The 23,064-nt window shown below is 37.9% G+C and overlaps 1 protein-coding gene across 1 annotated transcript in view; it reads right to left on the bottom strand.

Annotated features, from left to right (window-relative positions):
- Gpc3 (glypican 3) overlaps nt 1-23,064 on the bottom strand; it is a 341,329-nt gene that overhangs the window by 201,172 nt on the left and 117,093 nt on the right. The gene's annotated exons all lie outside the window — the stretch shown is intronic.

Consider the following 23,064-nt stretch of genomic DNA (forward strand, 5'->3'; position numbering starts at 1 on the left):
GGGAAAAAAAAAGGATGCTGGCCAAGAACCTAGAGTATTCCTAACTTTGCCTACCCTCCATAGACTCAGTTGATTAGCTTTTATAGAGATATTCACAAGGGTCATATGAAAACAATGTAGCAGCTTCCCCTTGTATACCAAGTACCTTTCATAATTATAGTTACTTACAGTAGATAATGATAAAAGAAGTTATTAAATTGAAGGTCCCAGAAATAAGTAAATCCTAAGTTTTCAAATGTCAGGCTGTTCTGAGTAATGTGATGAACATTTTTATCCTTCAGCTCTGTCCCACCCAGGACATGAATGTTGTATGTGTCCATGTTGTATATGCTACTTGCCAATTACTCACTTAATGACATCATCAGTTATCAGATCAGCTGCTGCTTATGCTCTCCTAACCCTTGTTTCACTTTAAAATGTCCTTAAAGAATGAGATAATGATGCTGACAATTTGGATATATTAAAGAGAAGCCATAAAGTGCTTATTTTATGTGAAAAGGTGTAAGTTCTCAATTTAATAAGGAATGAAGAAAAAATAATCTGCTGAAGTTAAGATGCATAGTATAATAAGATTTTTGAGAGCAATCATATTCACATACTTTTCATTATAATATATTGTGAAGAAGCTTGGCAGTGGTGGCACAGGCATTTAATCCCAGCACTTGGGAGGCAGAGGCAGAGGGGGATCTCTGTGAGTTTGAGGCCAGCATGGGCTACAGAGCGAGTTCCAGGCTAGGCTCTAAAGCTACTCAGAGAAGACCTGTCATGAAAAACAAAAACAGAAAGAAGAAAAAAAAAACTTAAGGAAGAATATTACAACCCAAGACTTGGGAAGAGATGAATTTCAGGAAAGGTATGGCAAGAGAGTAAGGCCGCATTGCACTCACAGTCTGAAAGCAGAGAGAGCTCTCCATCCCCTTTTTATTCACTTTGGGACCTTGGCTCATTGAATGGTGTCACCCACAAATACTCCAACAAGTTCCGAATGTAGCTTTCAAGCATGGGAAAAAAAAAAAAAAAAGAAAAAAAGAAAAAAATGCTGAAGCGCTTCTAAGAAGCTAATTCTGTCCTAATCGGGACCTGTGCATTCAGAACAACAAGGGAGGCAAGAACTTCATGCAAAGGAGGCTTTAAATGAAACTGGCATCCTCTTATCAGTTCCCAGCCTGGTCTCTCCCTCTGGGACTTCAAATGTGTCTCAACATACAAATAAGTGTCATGTTCTCTGTTTGCAAATGAACAAATGAGGAGTCCTTCACCTTCCCAGGGGCATAGTCCTTTCAGTCTTCTGAAACTGCCTGGGCCAGATACCAAGAGAGATGGATCTCTCTGAGAAACCTCTACAGCTTCCAATTTATCACTTTTTTCTCTTCCCAAACACGTCTGACTACTTTTCGAGATGGATTAAGTGAAACTACAGCTCTTTTGATTGACTTGAAGAATGCAGGGTCAGTACTATCAGATTTGTTCCCGAGTCATTTATTAGATGTCAGCAGGATGTGTAGGTAGGGATATGTTTATTTTTCCTCCAGTAACTGTGTATTATCACTAAAAAATATGAGCCTGGATGACAGAGGAGATAGGGAGTTTTTGAAACATTTCTGTAAATAAACAACTCAGTGAGTATGATGCATAATTCCTAAAATTTACATCTGCAAATTTGCATTTCAGATTTTGCCAAAATTATAATGCAAGATAGGTGGTTTTCATTGCTGCTTCCTCTTCTGTGATCATTCCCAACTCCAGCCACTAGTCACTAAATATTTTCCCATTGGAAATTATAAAATGATATCCTAGCTCATTGTTTCATCTTCTATTGAGCTTCATTGGGTTTTCAGACATTTACACTGTCAGCTCTCCTTCCCTTACTGTAAAATCTTTTTTATTGACAATTCAATCATGTCAAGTTTGGAACAGGAGAGGCACTGATTTGATCAGCTATCATTGGATTTGCAATATATAAATGACAGCACCATATCTGGCCCTCTTCTAAAGCAGCTGCCTTTTATCGATTTATATTCCACTAGCAAGGAAGAAAAATTGCAGCACAATGTAGTGGTATGGTACAAGATCAATACCAATTTTTTTCTTAATGACACAAAGGCCAAGATAAGGACAGCATAAGTCAAAGCTAGACAGATCAAATTTGCCCGATATCCCTTTCAATTACGAAAGAACATGCACAGGGATGTATAACATTAACGCAAAGGAGAATATTATTCCAAGTGGTTTAAAATTACAACCTCCAACAAGAATGCATAACATCCTCTCCGAGGCCGTCTAAAATCAGCTGGTTGTTCCCAGAGTTAGTATAACTACTACAAGTGAGAGTACCGCCTCAGCTCTAAGCCAAACAATGAGAATTTAAATCAGTATTCCAACACCTTACATCCCGATTTCCCTAAGTACTGGCATTAAATAACAAGCTAAAAAGACTGAAGTATACCTGTTGTATCAATGATAAAGTATGAAATGCAAGAAAGTAAAACACAACTTAATTACCTTAAACATCCTGACAAATCCAAAAGAGAGGTTGCTATACTCTGGGCAAGTTGTAAAGTTATAGCTATCTCCCTATGACAATGAAAATCTTCCCAATCTCCAAAGGAACCTGTGAAGCTTGGCTGTTGTTTTAGAAGGGGGTGGGGCTTGAGTCAAAACAGGGCTTTCTGAAGTCAGAATGCCTTGAACGTAAATAATCTAAAATGGTTGTCATGATGTGGCAAGTTATGACAAAATAAGGTGAAAGGAATCCTCCTCCTGCACAATAGACATTTCTGGTGAGTCCCCACCCTCTCTCGAATGTGTGTGTGCATCCTGTGATTACAGTTTAGGGAGTCAGGCTTTTTCTTTAAAGAACTTCCCTAGACTGCTTGCATATCTGTTTTGATAGTCCCTTCTCTTACACTGATATCATCCCAAGCATAACACAAACACGTCAGATACTTTAATTGACAGCAGTGTTAGTTCACCTTAGGGTCCAATCTCAATACAGATTAGGTCAATTATAGATAAACTGAGGTGTTCAAGAGAAGCATTGTGAAATCTTGGCAGAGCTCTTGTTGAGATAAGTTGTGAATGGAATTCAAATAGCTCATCAGTGGCATAATAGATAGCATTGAAGTTCCTTCCAGCCCTGAACATCTGTATTTCCAAGTAGTAACAGATCAAATGTTCTATTTAAAAGGGAAAAAAGAACAGAAAGATCTTTGGAATCAAGCCAACTTGAATTCTGGATTGCACTTTCACATACTAGCAGTGTGATTGATTTGGACCAAGATATTAGCTTGTGTATGTGTAGCTTGCAGGCATAAGGACGAGTACTCCAATATCTGGCATCTCATTTGATTCTCACAACAACATTATTAGGTTGATATTTCAGCTCTGAAAATTTTAAAACTGAGATTTAAGGAGTTAAAGCAAGTTTGCTCACTATCTAGATTCTTACCATAACCTATATCATTTCAAAACTTATCCTTACCATTATCGTCACCATGCTACCCTAACCCTAGCCCTGAACTACTTTCTCAATGTCTCTCTTGCTATATGTGTCAGCTTTAAGTCACTCTAGAGATGTCTTGCTCATCTCCACCTCCAAAGAGTTCTACCACTTCCCAATATTATCAACCTGTGGAGATCTTTAGCAGAAATAGTGTATATTGAAACTATAGCACATAAATCAAGGGTGGGCCATAAAAATACCCACAAAAGAACTGCAGAATCCCACCAATTGCATGAGCAACCAATGAACAACTTTGAAAACTAGTCAGTAAATGCTTTGAAATCAAAAATGGATTATAACGAAACTCATTAATTTGTATCAGTAATGCATGCTAATACAATTTTAAGAAATTAAAAGATGAATGAAATCAAGTATAGAAACCTGACTTCTTCATGTTAAGCTTATTATCAACATCACGATGATAACATATTTAACTGAAGTGTAACAACCCCAAGGACAAAATGGAACTTGCAACAAGAATTCTGAGGAGAGTATAAGACATACATCTTACAGAGTCAATTCTGCCTTGACTTTCTAGTAATGCTGCCAATGCATTATTGTCTTGCAAATTAGTGCAACATTTAACAATCACCACATCAGATGGTGTGGTTGAACTATGGGCAACAGAAACAGTCAATTCAATGTCATGTGATGGCATCTGAAAGTGCATGCCCAGACTTTGAGGGGCCTTGAAACTTGGATTGCTGAATGAGTTGTAAGACTGGAGAAATTTGTAAGACCATAAAGTATGTTAGCCTACCTCTGTTAGAATATGAGGATGCCAAAGGGGAAAAGAGGAACAAAGCAAAGTGCAGATAGCAAAAAATCAGCAGGAAAGTGGGATCGCGTGTTGGAGTGTATCAAATGCAAATCCATACAAAATATATTCACTGGGGTACCGAGGTTGAGTCCTCTACTCTCATATACGTTCTCTCCCAGAAATAATACGCTATCTTCACCCGGGGAGCAGCAAAGAAGGCAATGATGTGTGGCTGACACATGCTCTTGAATCTACAGGGGAGCCTGAAAACTGTGGACTGAAAAAGATACCGAGGCAAGGAGCTGGTGAGTGGGAGATGGCACGGGAATGTGACTAGGTACTCTGGAACTAGTCTCAAGCTGACTGTATCCAAAGGTGTGCCTGAAAAAATACATGCTGTAGACTTCTTTGTTATTACTACTTCATTTCAGGTGTATATGTATTTGGTCTGCATGTCTGACTCTGCACATGTGCTCCTGGTGCTGGTGGAGGCTAGAAGAGGGTGTCAGATCCCATAGGAGTGTAGTTATAGATGGTTGTGAGCTACCATATAGGTGCTAGGAATGGAACTCAAGTCCTCTGGACTACTGAACCATCTCTCCAGTCTTACTGATGCATTTCTTAGAATATTACAAGAAGGGCTGGGCTTAAACAACAAAGGACGTTAGTTTTCAAGTGTACACAAAATAACGTCTATAGACTTATACCTATATGTCAACATTTTGTACACTGTAATCTTTCCTACACACAATAATTGAAAAAGTGACAGTAAGTTAATGGTTGAAGGAAACCTTCTAAACAGTTGATTTGGAAAACATAAATGAATCATAATTGGATTACAAAGGTCACCAGTTAGAAACATGTGTATTCCATTAACAAGCTTTTAAACTCTGTTGGAATGAAGAGATAATTTTAGTTAATACTATAGCCAATTATTAACATTTCAAATTTCTGTATAATGCTGGCACATACTTAACTGGACTTTAAGTAAAGAGCAACAGTGTCACAATATTTACACACTCAATTATAACTATCACTTGGGAAATTTTGCACATTGAAACTTCCAAAATGTAATGGGATGGACGAGTGTCTTATCTCTCTGTTTAAGCATTTATTTCCATTTGTCTCAAATTAGATACTTGATAGAGGTGTCTTGAGGCTAACAGTCAGGAGACCTGGTTCTACAACTTACAGCACAGCAACTTTTCTGAAGGTCAGTTCCCCCATCTATACAAGGAAAGTATGATTACCTACCCTTTCCAGTATGGACATTATTGGCCTTTTGACCTATTAGGAGCTGGAAAATTGTGACAGCCAAATAGCAAACATAGCAAACAAATACACAAGGAATGTTTGTTGGCCATGATAAAATATTTCAAGAAAATATATTACCTTTGACACCAGAGTTCTGTGTGAAAGGTCCTAATAAAATTTTCATTTTATGTACATGAGTATTTTGCTTGCATGCATGTATGTACATTTGTGTGCATGCCCGATGCTTGCGGAAGCCAGGAAATGGCACTGGATCGCCTGGAATCAGAGGTACAGATGTTTGTGAGCCACCATGTGGGTGCCAGCAACAGAATATTTTTTCTGATTGTTTGGTTGTTTGTTTTGAGGCAGGGTTTCATTGTGTAGTCCTTTCTGTCCTGGAACTCACTCTATAGTCCACACTAGCCTTGAACTCAGAGGTTTGCCTGCCTCCGCCTCCCAAGTACACTACTGCTTGGCCTGAATATGGGTCCCTGTAAAAGAGCAACAAATGCCCTTAGCCTCTGAGCCATCACTCTAGCCTCCACATCAAATATTTTAGGAAAGAATACAACTGTCAGCTCTGTTCAAAATCACTTGTGTGAAACAGCTTGCTTTGGCATGATTTAAGGTTCATCTTTGAATTCACTTTACTTGACTCACTGAGGAGGTAATTACAGACTGCAGAGTCTATGCACCTTTACCTTTGGGAAGGACATGCATGTGCCTAACATTCTCACATTCTAATTATTACAGACTATAAATAAATATGCCTATAAATAACATAATATAAAAATATTTAGGATATGATCCAAAATGACTTGGCTTTATGGCCAAGTAAAAGGAGAAACCTGAACTCATACGAACAAATAGAAGCAAGAGTTCCCAACAATGAGAGGGTGCCCGTGACGGAGAAAGCAGATACAGTTTTTATTAAAGTGCTCACTATAAGTCTGCAACAAACAAAACAAATCTTAAAGAAACAGAGAGATGGGCTATCTAAACTGAGAAATGAAAGCTAAAAGTAAAAGTAAGGACAAAATGGAAGCTCTACTATTGATTGACAGTGGCATCATAACTAAGATTGTGCAATCTCACTAGCAATCAGTAGCAGAATTAAAAAGGCAGGGGGGAAATCCAAACACTTGAAGATAAAGCAATGGGATCTGAAAAACAGACAGAAAAAATATTGACAATATAACAAAAGCTGAGTCTTAGTGATTTGAGCTACAACAACAACAAAATGGTATTATATATGGGTCTTTACAAAAGAAAAAGGGTTGGGCTGGAGAGATGGCTCAGCCAGTAAAGGCTAGGCTCACAACCAAAAATATAAGCAAAGAAAAAGGGTGTGGCATAGAAAAACATATTTGAAGATGTAGAGGCAAAACATTCCTCAAATTTGGCAAAATCTTTAAATGTATATATTTAGCAAGCTTTGCAGACTTCAAGTAGGATAAAGTCAAAAGGAATCTATACTCAGATACAACTCATAAGAAAACAGCTAAAACTGGAGTGAAAGGAGAAAATGGCCCTGAAAGTGCCTGAACTAAATAACAATTGGAGTAACTCTGGAGTTTGCATAAGAAATCACAGGGGCTAGGCTATCCCATGCCTAATGGACAGTCCTAAACACATATACATAAAGCAAACATTAAATAGACTCTCGCACGCACGATAGTGCGTGCAAGCCGGCGTGTGTGTGTGTGTGTGTGTGTGTGTGTGTGTGAATAATGATTAAAGAAAAGGAGGTCCAGAATTTGAAAGGACTTGAAGGCATAGGAGGAGCTGGAGGGAGTGGAAGGAGGGCTTGAAATAATAAAAATATGATACTCATGCATGAAATTCTCAAGAGAAAATAAATTAAAAATATTATTAAGGCAAAGAAAGAAGCGGCATATTTTTAAAGCACTGAAAAGTTGAGAAAATCCAGTAAAAACTCTCTCAGGAAGAAAAAAAATTACGTGAAAACTCTTTCAAATTTCAGATGACTGAGAACTAAGATGGTTCCTAATCAATGCTCTAAAGCCTGTTCTTCCAAAAGTAGAGAAAATTGGAAAATAAAATGTGAATGATACTGACTTCTTTAGTTCTTTAAAAAGTGTCATGGTCAGGGTTTTCAGCTCTGAGTCTATAGGTGCTTGCTACAAAGGTTGACATTCTGAGTTCAATTCTCATACGCCCTTGTACAAATGGTGCAGTGCCTTACAAAACATTTATTATGAGGAATAAGAAACAGAATTAAAAATCAAAGCACATAGATAATGAAATCGGATGTAAATGGACTAACAATTCGATGAAAAGATGGGTCTTATAAACTACAAGCTCGCTCTAAGAGTCCTCATTCTTATGTAACAATCCAGGTTTGTAAACAGTAGAACAGAACCATAGCAACAGTGAAAATAAGAACTCCATAGATGAGAAACCTTTTTTCAGCATTCTAGAAAGTAAAGGCTTAAATAAATAAATATATAAAATGGCTACACTTTGGTAAGAGCCGTGCACTTTGCGAACTTTAGAAGCGTTCTAGACCCAGCTCTTGTCATCTCTTGCTCTCCATCTCTGACATGGCCTTGAAAAATTAACAGTCCACATGTTATATGGTACCTATCAGCCACCTGAAAGAGTGCAGTGCAAGGGGCAGTTTCACAAAGCCCCATTTCCAAAGAACTACTGGAGCATATTTCCCTTATCTCTGGGTTCCCTGGAAGACCCAACCTGCGTGGCTGTTCATATTTAGCTTACTTAACAGTGTACTCACTGTGAAACACACCTTCCTGGAGGGAAACTTGTCAAAGGCTATTCTGATTATTTTTGTGAGTGGTTGCCTGTAGGTGGGGCAAAGAAGAGATGGCACAAAAAGCCCAAGAGAGAAAACAGAGGCAGGGGATGGACCACTGGGTCTTTAAAAGCCTTGACTATATTCTTGAAAGGGGTGTGTTTGGCTCAGTAAAGACACACAGAGCTCACAGTTTAACTTGAGGTTCTGTGTAAGTGAAAGTGATGGCTAAGGTATACATGTCAGCTACCATTAGTGGTAGAGAGATGCCTGAACATCAACCATGGGAAGACTTTTTAGTTTCAGACTTTTATGGAAGTCTCTGTCTGGTCACTAACTCCTGACCAGAGACTTCAGCGGTCACATACGCGAGCATTACAAAATAGTTCAGAAAACACACTAAGCAAACTCACTTTTTAAAAAGCAGTAACAACAAAGGTAGGGGAGGAAATTCTGGTTTTCAAAGTGGATTCACCGTATTGTTTTAAATGTTTAGTTTGAACAACAACAACAAAAAAAAAAAATACATGTAAATTATGACATTCACTCCAGGAGAAAAAGCAATCAACAGAACTTGTTTCCATGGAAGCACAGTTATTAGATTTTTCTGGGCAAAGATCTCAAATTATTATTTTAAATATAGCCAAAAGTCTAAATCAAATTGTGTCTAAAAAGTAAAGGTAAGAATGGAAAGGCATTCCATTATGTTGAGAACAGAAATAGAACATGAATTACATTTCAAAAAGAACTAAGGAAACGATTGGGTTGCACAGCCTAAAGAAAAAAAAAAATAGAAAGGCTTGAGAGAAGATTTCAGTAGGCAAAAGAGGGAATTAGAATATATGAAAACACACCAATTAAGACTACAAGGCTGGGAAGCAAATGGTGAAGAGAAATGAGCAGAGTCTCAGAGACCTGTAGGGTGTCAGCAAGCATCCTGACATACATATAATAGTATCTCAAAACACGACAAACAGAGAAAGGGGCAAAAGCAATATGTGAAGACAGAATGAAGTTCTCCCTAACAGTGTAAATTGTACATAAATTAATTCAAACAGAAAGGTCTTTGGAAAATATACAGATTTTTTTTAACCTAGATTTAAACCAAAAGTTATTTATATGACATCAGAAGCATAATTCATACCCCAAACTTATCACAAACAGACTTTGGGAGCATGTTGCCCATGAAGGAATACTCCCTTAGCCTAGAGACACAGGGGAGGGCCCAGGCCCTACCCCAAATGACTTGACAGATTTTGATGGGGGAGTGGGTGAGGGAGTTGGTGGGGGGAATGGGAGGAGGGAGGAAGAGAGAACGGGGATCAATATGTAAAAAAAGAAAAAAATATTAATCAAAAAAATCTGTGCATTATCCATCTGTCTATGATAGGATCTCACTTTGTGTCTCATGCTAGACTTGAACTCTCAATTCTCCTGCTGCAGCCTCCCAAATTCAGGGCTTACAAATGTGTGTTATCACGCTTAAGTTAATAAAGCTACTTGAAGTATTTCTTAACTGCTGTTTGCTAGAGACATTTCTAAACATTTGGTTAGATGAATTCCTACATCCAATTAGTGAGAAAGAGACAGAGAAAGTGAGATATATCTGTTGTCATTTGAACCTTGCTCTTCCACAGTCACTACTGATTAACATCAGTGGCTGGATTCTCTCCATGCATTTGTTTGATCATTGCCATCTAAATCCTTACACTTGTCACACACACACACACACACACACACACACACACACACACACACACACACGCACAAGCAAAAGCGAGCTTTTACCAGTCACAAAACTGCCAAAGGAAATTTGACTTTCTCATGATAGCTTGAGAAGGAGGAATTCTTGTATTTGTTTGCTACTTGATTTCTAAAAGAATGCAGGACAATCTACAAGGATTGTTAATTTACATGGCCTTGACTTCTGTTTGTTCCTACCATGTCACTTTCGCCTACATTCGGAATAGTTAATGAAAACTCAAACACACCAATGTGCCGAGCAAAGACAAAACAGAAGTAATACGAAATATCTCCTTGGGGAAAAGAAAGACTAGATGCTATAGAGAAGCAGTGTTAATTATTGTTTTTGAAGTAAAATTGACCATAAAAAATAATTAGGTGGTACTGTCTAAATCTTGTGATCTCTGCAAGGTCTGGATTCATTTTAGGAGAAAAAAGAGGCAGATATGTTTTCTTAGAAGGGAAATAGATCTTGTGGATTTTTGTTTATTTAGGATATATTTGGATTATATCCTTTGAAGTGCTCAAAGTAGTCCTAAAATGAAGGGCTGCTTTCATGAAGTAGGTGGGGAACAACAGTGATTAGAGGTTAAAAGATGCATAAGGGTAAGAACATATAGAAATGTGTTAAACGATCCTGGACACCCTCAATGACTAGGTCCAGTCCATGTTAACATACCACAGCCAGCTGTATGCGGTAAAGTCCATCATTTGAAAATTAAACTACCTCTTTCTATTTCAAATACATGAATTTGGCAGTGATTTGAAAGCAAGAGGGCAGAAGTGCAGTAGTGAGTAGGAAAGGTATGAGAGGGTCTGAATGAAATGAACAGAGTATTATACACTGACCATTCCTTCAGCAAACAGGTACTGAGAATTGCCAAGTGCCAGACATTGCACTATGTATACTAAGTAGGAAAGATGCATACACTGTAACAACCTGCCACAAGCAGCTCACAATGGGGAAATTCAGTGGCCTGTGTGGATAGAGTTCGAAATGTGTGTAAGAAGGGACGGGGTGCTATCTGAACAGAAGCCAAAGGAGAATCAAGTGACCACATACTGAAGAACCTTGTATCCCATGTGAAGGTGTTTTATATTTTATGCATCATGTTTAAACATGCACAATCCATGTTTACTGTAGAAAAAAATTAAATGCAAAATAACATATGATCTACTACCATTGTCCCAACCAAAGCTGTATACTTATTTTATATGTCCATCTACCTAGGTCTTTGTCTCTTGATAAGCAGATAGTTGCATTAGATGAATGGAGGTATAGACACAGATAAACAGACACATACATACATAGACAGACAGATTAAGAATAGACAGAAGAACCTGCATAATCATAGTACACCTATGCACACATGCACATATGGTTTTCTCCCACTTATAATTTATCATGGATATTTACCCAATACAATTAAATGTTCAACAACATCTTTAGCAGCTGCATAGGATTCTCTTATTGCTGTTTTATAATTTAATCAGTTCTTATTAATGTCTGTTTCCTAGCTTTGTAAATATGAGTTAATTTTTGACATGTAGTTGTATCTGCATTCCTGTAACAGCTGTTTAATTGTACAGTAAATTAAAAAAAAATCACAACATAGATTTGAGGCTGCCAAGATAGATTTCAGGTAAACATGCCTGCCACCAAGCCTGACAATCTGAACTCTGTCTTTGGGACCTACATGGTGGAAGGAGAAAATCAGCTCCTACAAGTTTTCATCTGACCTCCACAAGTGCCATGGCACATGCACATACCCATACAAAATCAAGAAAAATAGATTCATGGGTGATATGTCCTTGTAGAAAGAGTACCACTCGGGTGGAAAGAACCAGCAAATTATTTGCTTAATCCAAGTTTACTGAATGTCTACTCAAAACATACAGAGGGCTGGGTTTGTAGCTTGGTGATAAAGAACTTGCCTCAGATGCTCAATATCTTGGGCTCCATCTCTAGAGTTACTAAACCAAGTTTTCCACAATATGATTTCCATGCAAGCAATAAGGTGATTACCTTTCAGCCATCTGACAACCAAGAAAGAATCAAGTAGTTACATTATCACCCACATTTCAAGCACTATTCTGTATCAAGCCATCAGAAACATAAATATTAGAGCCATATAATCACAGCCACTAAAGAACCCTCAACTCTGAATTAATGGTTTAATATCACATTCTAGCCCTTAATATGTAAGGTCAAGAAAAGAATTATTTATTTCAGTAGGTCTGGTGTTCCTTTACAAAGCTATAGTTGTAGATGTCTGCTATAACCTATTATCCCTCACAAAGGGAACATATAATAAATTTCAGGATAAAATTTGTCTGGGGGAAAATCATACATATTTTCTTCAGCAACAATAAAGGCTATGTAGGCCAATGTAATTTCCTGTTTTCTTTTGCTGCTAGGAAACAGACATGGATGGGCTTGTTCAGATACTTCATGTCAGCTACCCTGACTACTCCCTTTAGTTGGTCTCTTTGGTTCTTACATTTTAAAATCCCTATATTTTGCAGTGTTGAATTATACATTCTCTTGAGTTTATGTGGAATGGAATAATCTTAAGTAAATTTGACAATATATACTGTTTTGTTGCAATTACCTACCAGGTACTAAGTTAGCCCATAGGCCATCAATATCTGAGTTGGGTACTCTGAGATTTGACATGTATAGTTGATCATTTTGATTAGGGAGCCATTAAACACTTTCCATATGATTAATTCCTTTTCATATGGCATTCTAATTTGTTTTCATGGCAGATAAAGGTACACACAGAAGTGGTATTAATACAGCAGGTCTCAATATCTATACTCCTAAAGTCATCATTAATTCATACATTTAGTAAGGCTCTATAAACTTCTAGTGGGTTAAGGGCAAGAACAATTGAATCCAAGGCCTCATGAATAGTAGATAATGCTGCTCTTCTACTGAACCATATACCAAATCCCTGTTAGTTTGAAAGCACACAAAGCTTAAGTCAAGATGAGTGTCTTTTGTTTGTTTGTTTGTTTTGCTTTGTTTCACTAAGGAGAAATGGCCATAAGTCAAAACAGCATGATAACTTTTGGATATCTGGGACCCTCAAATTTAGTTCAATGGTAATTAATGCTAACTGAACAATAGTCTCCCTAACTCCCGTACAGGAAGAGTCAGTATAGAGTATAGACTTCTGCTTTTGGCAAGATGAAGCAACTGCAGGACCAAACTCTTGCAGTAAAGAGTGACAGCAAAGATGATAATGGCTATGGTGCTTTGTCCTGTTAGCAAGTCCAAGTTTGTGTTGAAAAACAGTTCTCCGTGGAACTTATTTTTGTCATTATATTGTATACAAAAAAGCACTGAATGCCTTAGCACTAGCATAATTTTTCAAGAAAATGTATACTGTGTATCACTACCATCCTTGGATGACAGACATAGTACCTCACTCTGTAGTAAAGAACAAGTCTGCCCACACAGCCTTAGAAAACAGTGATGACTAATTCTCAGTATACTGTCCCTTCCCTGGAATTGAAAGCTGACGCACTTACTGCTAGTGATAAAAAGATTTCCTTTCCTGACACACAGAGTTCCTCTATAATGCCATCCATGATTGCAATAGCGTAGTCTTACCCTCTTCATGCCGTTTTGATCAGTTTGTGGGTAAGGAGGTTCAGAGAATCAGGACAAAAATGCTACCACCACTATCCTAATAAATGTTCCTTCATCTCTTCGTCAAGAGTCTTGTGCCTCTTTCCAGCACTCAAGAAACTGTCTCAAGCTGAGTTTCTGGCTTATAGGCAATGTAAAAATCCCAGACCCTTAACATTTTTTTTTTTAACAATCTGTACCTCCTGACTTGACTACTACAAAATACAAAGGAAAGCCTTTGGCACGAAGGTTAAAGGATTGCTATTGCAATAATAATCAGTAATCTAACAACTGCATGTGGTTTGATAATTATTATTCAATGTGCTAGTGGCAACAAGGGCCTCCAGGTCACATACCCTCATCCTTGACTGATTTGAGGTGACAGTGATCAAAGAACAGATTTATGCTTAACCCAACATGTCTTTGAGGGCAGGTTTAGACAGAGCCTCAATTGTCTTGAAGGGCAGGTTTAAACATATGCCAAAGTACTTTGTAAAGAACGTCTTGGATACCTCCAAAAGCCTGTGTCACTTATCTGTTCTGCACTTGTGAAAGCTTTACTTTAACTGTCAAGGTAAATAACAACAACATTTGTTTTTAAACTTTCATTCAATTTTCATGTATCACTATGAGATCAAGAAAATATTCAAAATAACTGATTCCCTGTTGAAGTTTTGTGGCGTTTTTACTACCCCCTCCCAACTCATTATAAAGCACACACTATGCCAATGTATTCTTTTAGTGCAATTATACAGGAGAAATATGATGCACCACTGGAACCCTTTATTCAGCAATGGCCATGTTCCAAAACCTAACTGCAAAAGATGTTACTTCCACTCCAAAAAACAAACAGTAATTCTCAAATGCCTAGAGAAAGCCGAGTGGATTTTAAAAACTACTAGATTATGGCTTTTCTGTTTTTAAAAATTCAGTAATTACATCTTAGTTAGGGGAGGCAACATTATTCAAAAATATGTCAGTTTAACAACCTCTCTTCTACATCCTAAAAAGTAATTCTGTTTTTCACTTGTAAATATTGTTATTTCTGCAACTAATACGACTCCTAATTTATTTTCTGGTGAAGCAACAGCTTATTCTAAGAAATCTTCATTTCCAGATTTAAAGCTGAAGAGAGGGGGAGGGTGTTCCCATCTTCACCGCCATGTCTTGCAAATAACTTAAGGTCCCCCACTGCCTTTGGTTCAAAGGCTCCCAAAAGCATTTGTGGAAACAGATGTGATGTGAGTCTCATACTGAGTGCTTGAATCTTCTTGTTCCCTAAACACATTAAATTGACATTTGGAAATATTGTGTTTGAAAGTTATTATCACATACACAGTTCTTAAATATTTCTGTTAGAGAAAAGATCATCAGGGTGTCAATTAAAATAACGGTTTAATTAATTTTTACATACAGAGAGAGCTTGCATCTCTCCACCCATTATATATACACTCCTGGTGGTTAGCCAAATTTATTTTTCCAACATGGCTTCTGAAATTCATCTGCTAAAGCCACACCACTCTTCTCCATCCTGGCCTAACTGAAATACAGGTTTGATTAAAGTTAAAACAGTGCTAATGAGCCTAATCCTGTGGGACCCCCCCCCCAAAGTCTACCTGGGTTTTGCAAATAACATAGTGGAAACCTTTATCTTTGGCTCTCTTTAACTCTCTAAGTAGGAGGTGGTAGAAAGAGCTTCAGCAGGCTGATGAGGCAAAATTGCTGGCCTGGTGCTAAGGGAACAGATGTCAACATACAGCTGATCCAAATTCCTACACACAGTGGTGAAAGATCAACTTTGCTGGACAAAATCGCAGCAGAAAAAGAAACAGGTGATGAGAATACACTGCCTGATTACTGGGAAGGGCTTCATATCACAAAATTTCTTTAGAACCATCCCTAGCCCATATCTATATACAAAGACACTACCATTAGCACCAACATCATCAGACACTACCATCAGCACCAACATCATCTGTTCCTCCTATCTTGAAATTGTGCTGAGAGGGTCTTGCTATACAAAACAGACCAGAAATGAAATCAGTTTAAAAGCCCCCTTAGTCTACTGTTCTCCTTTTCTTTGTGACCCCTGAAACATTTTGGCGCCCCCTTGTGGATACTAATGTATTGTTTGCAAGAGGCCACAGGAGTCTCAGAATTTGGAATTATTTTTCCATGTTTAATACCTATTTATTATTTTTACTTTATGTGAATTGGAATTTTGCCTGTATGCATATCTGTGTGAGGGTGTCTGATCCTCTGGAACAGAAGTTGCAGACATTTGTGAGCTGCCTTGTGGTTGCTGGCAATTGAACCTGGGACCTCTGAAAGCAGCCAGTGCTCTTAACTGCTGAGCCATCTCTCCAGTCCTAATGTCTATTTTTGTATCCTTCCTCCCTTCAAACCTTGCCATATACCCTTCTTTGTCTGTTTCAAAACCATCTTCTCTTATGAATTGCTGTTACTGACATATATATATATATATATATATATATATATATATATATATATATATTCCTAAGTACTTGTATGTATGTATATATTCAGGGATGACCATTTGCGTGATCTTCCCTGAATAAGACTATTTCTCCCATTCTCAATTTGATTGTGATTTGTTTCACGTTAAATATATATACATCAAATCACCATACTCTGTATCATAAATATATACACATCAAATCACCATGCTCTGTACCATAAACACACATCATTTCCCAATTGTACCTTAATAAAGCTAAATTTGAAAAAAAAAAAACTAGTTTAAAAGACTGGAAGGGATGTTTAGGTGAAAGAAAAGAAGTCATCAAAACTTGGGGGGTAATCCCTGCCCTTTGTTTTCCCAATCTAAAAGCTGATACAATTTTCAATCTCTCCCAAGAGCCATGTGTTTCTACTAGCTAATGATGATTAGAAATGTGGCTCAACACCCATAACTCTCTACATTAAAAAGAGAAGAGAAACAATGAATTGGGTATTAAGAGACCTAAATTCTAATCCCAGCCCTGTCACAAACTTGCTAGTCGATGTTCAGAGAGCCTCTTAGCTGCTCAAATCCTTATTTCCTTATCATTGGTGATAATGGCTTTCATAGACACTTCAAAGAGCTGTTGAGAGTTTCAAATTAGAAACCAGAGGCACAGCAAGAATCATAGAAGCCTAGATCTAGCATACATACATTTGCAGGCAACATATATGAGCTTTAGAGTTCCTTCTGAACCAATGGGTCTAGACAGTGTCATTTGCAGTGGCCATTAATATAAGTGACAGGGGTGAAAGTTGGCGATGGGGCATCAAAGATGTCTTGAGCCAGATGTCAGTATCAACCTATATCCAGCTACCATTTCACTGTGTAATCCTGGAACCCTCATTTTCTCATCTCTAAAACTGGGGTTAAAACTAGTATCACCTATCCTAAGGGGTTCCTGTGAAGGTAAAAGAAGATAATGCATACCAATCACTCAGTATGCTACCTTGCACACAGAAAGCATAGTAGATGCTAACATCAGACTGCTACCACCTCTACCATCACCACTTGCAGCAGCAGCAGCAGCAGCAGCAGCAGCAGCAGCAGCAGCAATAATTCTTTCTTTTCCTGGTTTTAACCCTGAAGAGGTTAGTATGAGCAGCTCAGAACCAGGATACTGCATGCGCAGGAAAAAGCTAGGGTTCTTCTGGGATTACATCAAGGGTTGTTTCCAAAAAGCCACATTTGGGGGGGTTCCAGACAAAAGTCTTCCTGAAAAGACCTATCTTTGTTTTCATCCCGGTAACACCCAGGAAAATGAGCCTCTTTGGGCATTACTGTGTATTGAGACCTTAAGGACACCTTGGCAATGACTTTCAGACATGAATTGCAAATTATATAGGCACTGATGGTTATTTTATTTCATCTAGTCCTATTCACTATACTTTTTTTTTTAAAAAATCTTCTACCAAAATTAACTTAAAAATTTATTTTTGCTAGCTCAACATTCCACGTCCCTGAAAAGTAAATGTACTTAGAAATGGAGATTTCATTCAAGCACTCCAATATCAACACTATGTCAAACATCAGGCTACTCACAGAGATTAAAAAGTTGAGAAACTGGTCCTACTCTCAGTGGAAGCATAGGCAACTGATGAGACATATCACTCATCCATAAATAGTGTATTAGAGAGTAGGCTTCAAGAGAATGATCGGGTAGGTTGGTATCATTAAAACATGATGAGTTATAGTATCTGCCAACTACATATTACATGTATCTTAAGATATAGCATCTTACATCTACCTATTTGCAATGCCTTTGCAGACAGGTTCCTATAATAAAAGGAGTTCAAGCTGGTGATGCATATTTGAGGTTTTGGTGCTAAGGACCATTAGTGTACATAGTGAGAATGGAGAGTAACCAAAGATAAGCCCTTGAGAAAAAGAACACTGAAGACGGGTTAATGGAAGTGATAAAATAGAGGCAGTGATAACGGGGAACACCAGATCCAAATCAGCATAAGGAATCTCTACACAGAAATCAATAACACATAAAAGTCGTGGTTACTATTACTGTTACTGTTCCTACATTTAGATCTTGGAAAGGCTTTTCCTCATTTACATACATGATGTGGTAGCCAAAGATGGCCTCCAATGATACATATCTCCTGGTATTCACATCCTTGGGTGGTCCCCTTACTCAATGATTCTACAATGAATCAGGCTTGGCCAGTACGACCAATAAAAGACACAGTGATTATGTGTGATTTCTCAGCTTAAGTCAAAAGAGGCCATTTCATGTTGTTCCCTTGGACTGTTTGTTTTTTGAGAAGCCAACTGCCATTGTGTAAGACTAGCTGAACTAGAGAGAAGCACACATAGACAGAAACTGAGACTCCCACATATAGTCAGCACCAATTTGCTAGCCATGTGAATGAGCCAGCTGGAAGCTACATCTGACTCCAAACCCACTAGAGACCCCAGCCAGAATCATTCAACCAAGGCACTTCCAAATTTATGATCCAGAGACAAAATAAGATAATAAATTATTATTCATGTTTTGCTTGGAGATAATTTATCAGGCAACAATAGGCAACAACATATTCTCTCATATAAAGTAGACAATAATTTAAAAAAAATACTGGAAGTCTTTGGTGGCAACACTGTATTTCAGTGTGAAAGTAGTCCCCTACAAAAACACTGCACTTTCGATGTATCCTTCACACCAGCTCACATGTCCATACTGTATGAGCTTCATTGACAGGAATCTTTCCTTGGTTCATAAGACCTTTTACCAGGTGAAACTTGAGACACTAGTTCTCACAGAATACAACTAGTGACAAAGCTAAAGAACAATCCATATTCTTTCAAAAGAGAGAAAAGGTATGGCTGACAAAACAGACTTGTGAAGAAAGACAATAAACTGATTTGGGTACTCTGGTAGAGCCTTAAAACTATGACTGGTGATGGGTAGAAGGGAAGTTCAAGACAATAGGGAATGTTGGAAGGGTACCAACTTTCACTTATGAAATAAGTTCTGTGGGTTTAATATATATCACAATGATTACAATCACCAATACTGTATCATATAATAAGAATGTGCCAAGAAAGATCTTAAGAACTCCATTCATGATGCAAGTAGCTTCATTGTGGTAAGCATCTCACAACATATGTGCAAAACACATTACCACACTGTGTACTTGAAATATGTATACTTTTATTTCAATTATACTTCAATAAAGCTGGAAAGAACCCATGACTGCATATTGGTGTAGTTGGTTGTATTTATTCTCCCTAAGAAAAAGCATGAAGAGCTCACTAGCCACCCAAATCTGGGGATGTTTGTAAATGGTATCGAGACAAATGTGTGGCTGGCCATAATTCTTGGTGAAACTTAGTCTGAAAAAAATGTATTTCACAGGAAGAAGGGAAGGGAGGGAGGGAGGGAGGCAGGCAGGCAGGGAGGGAGGAAGGCAGGGAGGGAGAGAGGGAGGGAGATGCTACAAGCAAAGGAAGGAAGGAAGGAAATTTATTCTTACTAAAGAGAAGCAAACACATTTCACAAACCCTCTGGTTCTCACCAATATCTTGACTCTCATGTTTATAGATAGTGGGGAAAAGTAATGGATGGTTGAGTTACAAGAGCAACAGCACATAGGGAAGAGCCCTGATTTTAAATATGTAGTCACATTTGTAGGTAATACTCCCCCACCACGTTTACGTTTAGTTCAAGAATCTGTAGATAAGGGAAAGTCAGTTTGTGGGCTGCTGCTGGAAGGACTTTTTAAATTGACTAATCTAGAGCCAAGGCCTGAGGGTTTCACTTCAGAAAGCAGGAGGCTGTAGGTAACCGTAGAATGAGCAGAAATACAAATTTTCCTCTTTACACTCCTCTCACATCTCTCCTGGGATGGGGCAGGATGCTGCCTCAGGTTTGGATAAATGATTTTGCTTATATATGCTAATTTGGAATAGATAAGGTGCCAGTCTAGAGGAACAAGGGCTAAGACTTAATAATCTATCAGATGAAGTTTAGCAGGAACTCAGGCCTGGAAGGAGCTGAAACCCAGGCGGAAAGAAAACAAATGACCAAAATGAGATATGAAGAATATATACTTAGGTCCTAAAAATTCAGTATAATGAGAACTAGTCATGACACAACAGTGTGCTGGACACTGGCGGAAAATGGGGTTCCAATAAAATAGTTTTCTTTTTTTCAAATACAAGAAAACACGTAAGAAAACTTCAGCTGTCCACAAGAATAATAGACTTAGAAGAGGAAGATCACTTCTCAGACACCCAGGAAAAGAAGATGTCAGGCAAAGGTCAGTGGCTTTCAGCAGCCAACCATACATGCTTGGGACCTTGTTCTCCATCAGTTATTTTCTCTTCAGCTCAACAGTGCCATCCTCCCTAGAGCTCAGAAGGCCAGGTAGGGGTAACCCTCGAAGAACTCATACATATTTGCTAATGTTTGTTAAAATAAAATCGAAACAGTGCATTAAACAAGAAGAATAGCATCAGCTGTGTTTGGTAAATAAGCTCTAAAGCATGCTGTACAATTAACTTCCATTCCCCATCATCTGCTGACTACCAACATCGTAAACATTGTACGTTCTTCCTCTCTGGTTGTTTTAATGAGATCCTTGTAAATTCACTTTTCCATTGTACAAATAAAACATTGAAAGGCATTTCCCCCTTCCATCCTCCAAAACAGCATATACTACCTACTTCAAAATGTGAACAGGTAGACATTTGTATAATCATGATCCAAAAACCTTGACATGGTGGGAAAGGTATGTATGTGCAAGTCTGTGTGGCCTATAATTTTGATTAAGGGATTTTGGATTTAGAGAGGAATTACTGTACATGCCATAGTAAGAATTAACTGAACAAAATTTTGCCCAGCAAGAATTTCTGTTTCACATGCAAATAGCTGTTTGAAATGAGTACACCAGGAGCTAGGTCTAAAGTGTTTCAAAAGTTTATTCTCTTAAGTGGTTTAAAAGCTCCCCCAGGCAATCTTGTTTACAAATTAACAGCATTTCGAATTAATGAGGTCCAACCTCGTTCTTTTTAAAGAACTTCAAATACCAGCTAATGCTGACACATATGGAAACAATCCCCCTCTCACCCCAGTGATATACTGGACCCCCAGAACATAACTTTTCTTTGAGAGATTCATTTTCCGACGAAGTCAATGATGAACACTCTAATATTCATCTCCTTTATACATGACAGAGCTAAGGAAAGTACATATTTGTTTTCTCTACTACTCGTCCACATTTCTCTCCAAAGGGATGGTTTGGTTTCACAGTCATCATAAATTTATTACACTGAACTTCTGACCCAGTCGAGATGAGAACCAGAGCGATATCCAACATAAAAAGACAGAATTCACTCAGTTGTGCAAAGCGGCCTTCTTTCCAACATCCTGAAAAAATAGCTCCTTCTCCGTGTTTTCTCGGTCTTCTTCTAACTACCAGCAGACTACTTTGCTTTTATAGTTTAAGTAGCACTAATAAATGTGCATTGTTACTGCAGACCAAGTAATTCAAGCATTTAATATCACCAGCTTTGAACTCATTTTATCAAACAAAACATTGTGGCTATACCAGTTTTCTCCATAAAGCTCACTCGGAATTTTTGATTTCCCAAACTGATCCTTTGTAGAATGAATAGATAACTAACTTTTTGGATATTGGACACTCTTTATTTTGAAACCTCTGGTATGTGATACCTTCTAGCCACATAGATAAGACAAGGCCAACATACTAAAGAGGAATTAGGGAATAAAATAATATATACCCATGTTTTAATATGTGGTTAAAAAAAGTGACAGAATTATAGCATTGCAATTTCCTAAAATGGTTTAAAATTCTATAATTACATATGATACTACATACAGGCTAATTTGGAATGTATTTTTCTTTCTCTCATCAGTGAGTCCATTTTATCCTCTTACTTTATATATATGTGAATATTTCTTCCTCCACGATTAATGAATTTAATTACTCAGGTAGAATACATTACCATGTGGGTTGGGGACTTAATGTACTATCAATTTCAGGTGTCAGTGTGCATGCACATATGAATGCAGAACCAAATCATGTCTGTGGCAATTTTAAAGATGGAAAGAGTTGGCTTAAATTGCAATGATTTGGGGAGACTTTCCTACTGCTTATTTTCCACAACAGCTCTCCACTTCAGGACTGTCAAATCTGAAGAGAAGATGCTGTACAACACCACTGATCATGGGTATGTATCTACAAACAGAAAAAAAAATACTTTGGTGAGACATGTTCAAAAGTAGAACGAGCTAAGGGGCTTTGCCCATTCACAGAGAAAAGCACAATGCAGAATCAGACTTGTTGAATGGGAAGCAGAATCAAGACTAATATTGGGAGCTCCTTTCATTGGTGTCTGCTTTTATGAATATATAAAGGGAGCTGCCCATAAGAAAGGACATTTGTATTAAGAAATCTCATTCTGAAAAGACAGAAGCAGCTGCTACCTGCAGAGTCCTGAATCTGCTTGCTTTTCAGGGACTGGAAGAAAATCAATGCTGCCACGTCAATAAAGGGACAGAGGAGTGTCATTCCACAGGAGGTGGTGTTCAGAGCAAAGGAAAACACTTTGCTGTTTCTTACTGAATTTCGATCCGTGTTAATAAAAATAAAGGTGGGAAGAGATGATGCCAAGAACTATTACGAAAACATTCATGACAGCCAAGTATTCAGAATTAGTTCATATTCAAATCTAAATATAGGTCACATGACTTCACCACCACTGACTCTATGCTTACATGCAGGGGTAAAAATTATGACATGGGCATTTGAGAAGAGGCAGGATCCAGAGGGAGAGTGGGCAAGGACAAAACAAAGAAAGACTTCATTATCCTTTCAAAAGTCCATCTGGGGCTAGAGAG

Source organism: Phodopus roborovskii, unplaced genomic scaffold (genome assembly GCF_943737965.1).
Source record: "Phodopus roborovskii unplaced genomic scaffold, PHOROB, whole genome shotgun sequence".
Taxonomy (NCBI): domain Eukaryota; kingdom Metazoa; phylum Chordata; class Mammalia; order Rodentia; family Cricetidae; genus Phodopus; species Phodopus roborovskii.